The 8642-nt window shown below is 37.9% G+C and overlaps 1 pseudogene; it reads left to right on the top strand.

Annotated features, from left to right (window-relative positions):
* Positions 1-406: 406 nt before the first annotated feature.
* Positions 407-1064, top strand: LOC121041789 (60S ribosomal protein L14-like; annotated as a pseudogene).
* Positions 1065-8642: the final 7578 nt, after the last annotated feature.

Below are 8642 nucleotides of genomic sequence, written 5' to 3'. Positions count from 1 at the left end.
CATTGTACATATGTGGACCCACAGGCATGGGCAGATCTAACCCACTTCACCCATGGCCAGGACTGGAGCACCATCACCCAGGCTCAGTGTCCCTCCATCTATCCCCAGAGCAATGTCCTCTGTCCAGTAAACCCCTATAAAGAGCTTTAGTCTGAACACCAAAAACAATATATGTGGGGTTGTGGGGTTAAGACACAAGTGGAAGTTCTGAACAAACCCTGCTCCCATGGGATCAATGGAATGTTATTCAGCCATGAGAAAAAAGGAAATCCTGTCATTTGTAACAACATGGTGAAACTTGAGGGCATGATGTTAAGTGAAATGTCAGAGAAAGACAAATATAGTGTGATGTCACTTACACATGAAATCTAAAAAAGCCAAACCTCTCTTGTGCTATGCCACCAAAATGATGTTCAAGTGTTTTATAGAGGTTGGCCAGGTGGCCTACATTTCCTTTGGCCTTCATGCCGGGAGGATGGTCCAGATTATAGATGCTATTGACCAGAAGGGGGCTTTGGTTGATGGACCTTGCATTCAGGTAAGGAGATATATTATGCCTTTCAAATGCATGGAGCTCACTGACTTCATCCTCAAGTTCCCACACAGTGCCCGCCCAAAGTACGTCGGACAAGCCTGGCAGAAGGCAGACACCAGTAGGAAATGGGCAGCCATGGGATGGGTCAAGAAGATTAAAGCCAGAGAAAGGAAAGCCAAGATGACAGATTTTGATCACTATAAAGTCATGAAGGCAAAGAAAAGGAGGAAAAGAATAATCAAGCTTGAAGTTAGAAAGCTACCAAAAGCAGCTGTCCTGGAATCTTCTCCTAGAAATGTACCCGCTGCTAAGGTTGCAGCTGGAGAAGTTGCTGCAAAGTTTCCAGCAAAAAAAGTTTGCCGCTACAGGCAAGAAGGCTGCAGTCCAGAAGATTTCTGCCCCATAAGCTGCAGGCCAGAAGGCAGTGCCTCCAAAAGCTGGGAAGGGTCAGAAATCTCAATCCCAGAAAGCTCCTGTTCCAAGGCATCTGGCAAGAAAGCAGAAAAGCAGAAGAGGCGATTATAAATAACTAATAAAGGTTCTTTTTGACACATGCACACATAAAGACACACACAAGCCAAACTCCTAAAATGGTATTAACTTCTGGTTATAAAAGGAAATAAGCTTGGGGGAATCTAATGTGCAGCATGATTATAGTTAATAGTACTGTATTATATACTTGAAAGTTGCTAAGGGAATAGATTATAAATGGCTGACAGCAAAAAGAAATAGTAGTTACTTGACATGATGGAGGTGTTAGCTAATGCTATGATGGTAATCATTTTGTAATATATGTGCATGAAATCAACATGTACACTTTAAAAAATTTTTTTAACATTCATTTTTGAGAGACAGTAACAGAGCATGAATGGGGGAGGGCAGAGAGAGAGGGAGACACAGAATCAGAAGCAGGATCCAGGCTCTGAGCTGTCAGCACAGAGCCCGAAGCGGGACTTGAACCCACGAACCATGAAGTCAGGACCTGAGCTGAAGTCAGACGCTTAACCAACTGAGCCACCCAGGCGGCCCTCAACATGTACACTTTAAATCTATACAATATAGGGGCACCTGGGTGGCGCAGTCGGTTAAGCGTCCGACTTCATCCAGGTCACGATCTTGCGGCCCGTGCGTCAGGCTCTGGGCTGATGGCTCAGAGCCTGGGGCCTGTTTCCAATTCTGTGTCTCCCTCTCTCTCTGCCCTCCCCCGTTCACGCTCTGTCTCTCTCTGTCCCCCAAAAAATAAATAAACGTTGAAAAAAGATTTTATAAATTTATACAATATTGTATGTCAATTGTATCTCAAAGCTGAAAAATAAATGTTTGATGGAGGTAGTCTATCAAATCCATCAAAAAACTTAATTTCTATTCTTAATGGCAATGTCACTTTTCATTGATGATAGACAAACAAATTGCAGAAAAAAGATGCTGTAGGTAAATGAGATATTAATGAAAGCATATTAAAAGTAAAAATAGAGGGGTGCCTGGGAGGCTCAGTCGGTTGAGCGTCTGACTTCGGCTCAGGTCATGATCTCACAGTTTGTGGGTTCGAGCCCTGCATCAGGCTCTGTGCTGACTGCTTGCTCAGAGCATGGAGCCTGCTTCAGATTCTGTCTCCCTCTCTCTCTGCCCCTCCCCCGCTCACACTCTGTTTCTCTGTGTCTCTCAAAAATAAATAAACGTTAAAAAAAACTAAAATAAATAAATAAAAGTTATGTATTCACTCAGAAAGAGAACACAGATGTAAAGTATTTTATATGACTTAAAAAGTGCTTTGCTATCTTTCCCCATAAATTTATACATTTAATTGAATTTGACTAAAATGTTGGCAAATAGTTGTTAGCAGTATTTCCTTGTGTTTTAAATTCCTTTTTATTATTTATCATTTAAAAATTATTATATGTCTTTTATTTTCCTAGGTATACCACTAAAAGTGTGCCTTTTTGATATTGTTTCATAAAACAAGTTTGTAGATTTTTTTATTCCTCCATACGGGACATTTATTTTGTCTTTTGTTTACACTCCGATTTTTACTATATATTTCTTTTAATCTCTTTGGATTTATTTTGTTTTTCAAACTTCAGATGGATCCTATGCATTAGTTTTCAACCTTGTCTCTTTCTCTAAATATATAGTATAAAATAATTTTCTCTAAATATAACTTTTTCTGAAAATATGTAGGGCTGAAAATTTCCATGGAAGCACCACTTCAGTTGAAACCCATAGGTTGTTCATTACCCTTTAGTTCTAAGTGCTTTTAAACTTCTATTATGATTTTTTAAACTGTGAATTATATAGCAATGTATTTTTGAATTTTTAATACTTATAGGTTTTTTTCTTGGCTGGTTTTTAAAATAACTGTATATCTTAATTGTACTGTCAAAAAACCATGATGACTGATACCTTCACTTTCTAATATGTTGAGGCTAACTTTCAGCCTAATGCAGGGTACATTTTTAAATGATCATGTGTGCATAAGAAGAATATGTATTTCTCAACTTTGACACGTGGAATTTAATATACTGCACTAAGTAAAACCTCTTCAGATCTTATATGTTCTTATACAGAGGTGGAAATCAAGTGCATGTCTATACCCCAACAAACACAGTCAATGTAAATGTAATTTAAAACATAATATATAAAATAATGTTAGAAAATAGTAGGTACCTACAATTTTTGTGTAAATGTATTTTTCTTTGTTATAGTTTTGAACTATTGGATTATAATAAACACAGAAATGTGCACCTATCATTAAGTGAACAGTTCAAATATTGAACATTCCTTAGCACACAGATTGAGAAAACCAAAGCAGTTATCTTGATTTCTCTTGAACCCCTTCCAGTCACCAACCTCCACCAAGTATAATCAGTCACCTGAATTTTAATAGCATATACAAGTGTGATCTATTTTTTTCATTGTTTGAATGATATCCTACAGTACATATTTTGTCAAGCTGTTGTCACTCCACATTATTTGCAAGATGCACCCATATTAATGCTTATAATTCTGGAATGTCCTTTCTCATTAATGTATGTCAATGTAAGAATACATTTATCAGTTCTATTGTTGATGGATAATAGTATATTTTCAGTTTTTAGCTATTACAAACAGTAATGCTAGAAATGTTCTAGTACATGTCCTTGCATTTTTGTTGAATATATACATAGGAGTAAAATTGTTGGGTCAGTTTTCCAAGGTGCTTGTGGATGTTTACACTCCCACCAGAATCTTGAGAGTTCTTATTTCTTCATAGCCTTACCAGCACTCGGTATTGTTTACCCCAGGATGCTGATGTTATTCTGTCTCGTCCTACTGTTTTTCCTTTCCTGTTCTTACTGGAGTCTACTGTGTGTGTGTGTGTGTGTGTGTGTGTGTGTGTGTGTGTGTGTGTGTTGGCAAGGTGGGTGTCTGGTATGAGGCAGGTGTCGAGATTTTTTCCCATATGGATCTCCAATTGAAACAATTATTGAAAAGCCAATTCTTGGGGCACCTGTGTGGATCAGTCCGTTAAGTGTCAGATTTCCACTCAGATTGTGGTCTTGGGATTTGTGGGTTTGAGCCCTGCATTGGGCTCAGTGCTGACAGCTCAGAGCCTGGAGTCTGCTTCAGATTCTATGTCTCCCTCTCTCTCTGCCCCTCCTCTGCTCATGCTCTGTCTCTCTCAAAAAATAAATAAAAATTTAAGAAAAAATAAAGAAAAGTCAATTCTTTCCAAACTATTATGCAATATCACCCTTGTCACAGAGTGACAGGTCTGTATGAGACTATTTCTACAATGTCCATTTCTATTTTTGACTATTATTCTTGTTACAAAACCACACTGTATTAATTACTATAGTTTTAGAATAGTTTTGCTATATTTTAAAGTAAAATTTTCACCTTTTACTTATCTCTAAAATTGTGGCTTTTTCTTTGTATGTTTCCATTAAAAATTGTAGAATCAGTTTGTCAACACACACATACACATACACGTGCTCACACACAATACACACCTTAGAAATACTGAGATTTATATTGTGATTGGAATGATTCTACAGATTATTTTAAGGAGAACTGACACATTTACTAGTTTGAATATTCCAATCCATGAACATGGCATATTCCTCCATGTATTCAGATAGTCATTAACTTGCCTCCGTAACATTTATAGCTGTCACTGTAGAGGTTTTTTTGCATGATTTTCTACAAATTTATTCCTACATATTTGTTGGGTTTTGATGTTGCAATGGTGGCTTGCTTGTACTTATTATTCAAAATAAAAAAAAAATATTTTGGGGGGCATCTGGGTGGCTCAGTCAGTTAAGCATCCGACTTCGGCTTAGGTCATGTTCTCATGGTTCATGAGTTTGAGCCCTGTGTCAGGCTCTGTGCTGGTAGCTCTGTGTTGGCAGCTAAGAGCCTGGGACCTGCTTTGGATTTGGATTCTCTCTCTTTCCCTCTCTCTCTCTCTCTCTCTCTCTCTCTCTTTCTCCTCCCACTCATATTCTGTCTCTATCTCAAAAATAAATAGACATTAAAAATTTTTTAAAAAGATATTTTAGTCACTATGTCATGAAGGAAAGATAATGATTAATATAAATCCGTGAAAATAGGTTTAAAAATATTACCTTATAAATAAAATGAATTCTCCCATATACCACACTACAAATATATTTCAATAGTTTACATTCAGACCTTCAATTATATCTCTAAGTGTGAAAATTTTTAGAAAATGAGGTTTTAAAGTGACTAGAAACAAGTATCTTTTCCCAAGTGTCTCTTCTTCAGTTTCCCTCTCAAGTTACTATTGTACAGCTTTTGCTAGAATAGCTACAAAATCAGAAAATTCATTTTCTCTTGAGACAACTCCTTCAAATATTAAAGACTCCTTGAAAATCATCCAAAAAATCTCTCCATATAATTTGCACTCTTTGGTTCGTATTTTATCCAGTGTCAATATAGAGCTCTACCTTTTTCCATATGATAACTCTTGAGATCATAAGGGCAGTGTCTGTGTCCTTACTCTCCTCCCCTTCCTTTCTGCGGGCTGTTTTCCCCAATTCATAAAACATGGTTTCCAACCTTTCCGCCACTTTGCTGGTCACTCTTCTCTGAATGCATCCACGATTTTTATGCACTCTTCATACTTTTCAGTGTGTTGCCCATTATTTCAGGTGTGGCCTCAAAAACAAGGATACCTTTTCACTTTGAGTTAAGTTCCCTACTTCTCTCAGTGCGCTGAAGTCGTGGTGTCATCAGAGAAGCGGCCTGGCTTGGCATTTAGAAGCCTTCCAATTTGACACTTACATTGATTTCATCATTTTCGTACCATAGTTTTGCCTGCCTGGGGACTTTGGTAGAAGTAAGGACTTCTACGTCAGGGATGTAATCACACTAAGCTTGAAAGGGAAGATTATCCATCCATGAATTCTAGCTGGCCTTCTGTCCCTGAAAGAAAACCACCTCTTGCAAAACAAAATTGCAATCATAAAATTGATTTGTGACCATAAGAATTAGGGCAAGGGGTTTTAGTTCAGCCGTGCAATATTTATGTCAGCATTCTGATAGTTAGACAGATCCCTCATCAGAATAGAGAGATGCCTCCCACCAGAACCACACAGGGTGAATCTTTTATCAATGTGCTTTCTCCCCACAGCAAGGCTGGAGGGAGGGAATACTGCCATTGATTGCTGAAAGGTCTTGCTTTTCTATATTTTATGTTAATTATTCCCCATTTCTAATAAATAAATCTTTTTAGATTCCTTAACATCTTTTGTCTTGCTCTATTCAGGAGGCCAACTTGTCTTTTCAAGGTGACTTTGATTTTCTCTTATCATTTTAGGTGCTTTTTATACCTTAATTCTTAGAGATGATTCTTATTTCTATTTACCAAATTCCAAGAAAGGTCCTTACTATCACCCACATGAGTTTACATGACTAAGTAGTGGTAAAAACTATGGTCACGTAGCCACACACAAAGATAAGACCTTTGTGCTCTTCCTGCCTCCTCCCCCTGTGGCATCTACAGGGAGGAGGAGTGTATCTTGGGCAGTTTGACGATGGCAGTTACTGATTAACATTAGCCCTTTGGATATCAATTGTCCTGGCATATCTCAGAGGGCCATTGATATCTCTGATTAGACACCCCCTTGAGTGCACAGCTTCACAATGAAGGTAAGAGATCTGATCTGCCCAACTTCTCATTTGTTTTCTATTTTTTCTAAGGCATATCCGATTACAGTTAAAAGCACGTGGCTTCCTCCAAAGACTATGAAGAATCAGGGAATAGTTAAAGTCAGAAAAGCAGCTTTAAAATCCTCATATTTACCATAAGTATCCAAAGAGAAATTCCTTTGAATATCTTCACGTCTGTGTAAGGTAGTATGTCTATTTCTGGAGTGCCTTCAGATTCTTAGAAGACCTGAACAATACACCTTGACCTCACACCAAAGATGTAACTTTCATGTCCCAGGCAATAGTTATCAGTATTCTAACATCTTTACAGAGTTTCTCAACACAGCTACATAAGTAAATGTGGAAGGGGTAATCTTTTTTATACAGCCACTTTGAAGATATGAATACAAATTGAGGAGGAAGGTGAAGATGAGAAGCAATGCCATAAGGAAAATGTGTATCTTTGTAAAAGTTAATTGTAATGATAATTACTTTCTGCTTTGGAAGCACATAGATGATGTTGGCTCTTACAATGGAATTTGTTCAAAGAAATAAAATAGATTGGGCTATTCAACAGTGACTGAATTGTTCATTATGTTAAGAATGGAAAGCAATCTTGTAAAATGTCATCTTTTGCATTTATTTTCATTTTCTGAGGACATTTATGCCAACTAAATGTAAAATTTCCCCAATATCACTCCTACCTCATTAAAGGAGGAAAATAATATGGCTAAATGCCTTTGACAAATAGTTCTATTATTTAAATAATTATCACTGTCTTTGTCACCAAAGATACAGACAAGGAAAAAGCAGGTGAAGGCACAAAAGGGAGATTCAAGATATTTCTCAATAACAGGAAGAGGAGGAAGTAGTTCAGTGAGAAATTCACCTGCTGCTGCAAACAGCAGTCCCTGCAGAGATCTAGCTGTGCTAGAAGCATTGCACACCTTATACCCCTTAGTCACATGCACACTCCCTCTCACACTCAGAAAAGTGACTAAAACAATGGCAAAGAATAAACCATTTTCTGTTTTGGAGGTACCAGCTCACAATTCTGCAAATCGGTATTTCTGGTCATCGATTTCAAGTTCAGCTTGAACGCTAGGTATTGCCTGTGTTATTGGATGGTTTCTGCTTATGCCTTCCTTCCCATCGTGGGCCTCTGGAGATTAACCTCTCTGTGTCTGGGCAACATCGGCCTATACAACCTTCACCGACCTGTGTTTGTGTACCCTGATTGGTTTGCACTTGCAGAAGGAATCCCTGGCCTGAATGTTGAGCCTGAACATCCTTCTTCTATTTCCAGGCTGGCCTCCTACCCATACTCCTTTTTTTTTTCCCCCTCATTGAAGTATAACTGCCATTACATTATATTAGTTATAGAGTGCATAATGTCCTGATTGGATATTTGTATATATTGCAAAATGAGGACCTCAATAAGTCCAATTAACATCCGTCAACATATGTCGTTATAATTTTTTCTTGTGATGAGAATTTTCAAGATCTACTCTCCTAGCTACTTTAACATGCAATACATGTGTGCAATATGTTATTAACAGTAGTCACCATGCTATGCACTATATCCCATGATTTCCTATGTAACTGGAAATATGTATCTTTTGAGCCCCTTCACCCATTTTGCCCAATCCCCACCTCCAGCAACCACCAGTCTGTTCTCTGTATCCAGGACCTCCAGTTTTTTGTTTTGTTTTTGTTTTGAAGTAGTTGGGACATAAGGTTATGTTAGTTTTAAGTGGACAACATAGTGATTCTACAAGTCTATACATTGTTGCTATGCTCCCCAGAAGTGTAGCTCCCATCTAACAGCATACAATGCTATCACAATACTCTTAACTATACGCCCTATGCTGTACCTTTTTTTTTATGACTTATTTATTCCATAATTGGAAACCTGTATCTCCCACTCCCCTTTACCAATTTTGCACACTCCCCCATA

The sequence above is a fragment of the Herpailurus yagouaroundi genome, unplaced genomic scaffold, assembly GCF_014898765.1.
Source record: "Herpailurus yagouaroundi ecotype Mexico unplaced genomic scaffold, PumYag 28, whole genome shotgun sequence".
NCBI lineage: Eukaryota > Metazoa > Chordata > Mammalia > Carnivora > Felidae > Herpailurus > Herpailurus yagouaroundi.
This window is presented reverse-complemented; position numbering and strand designations above follow the sequence as displayed.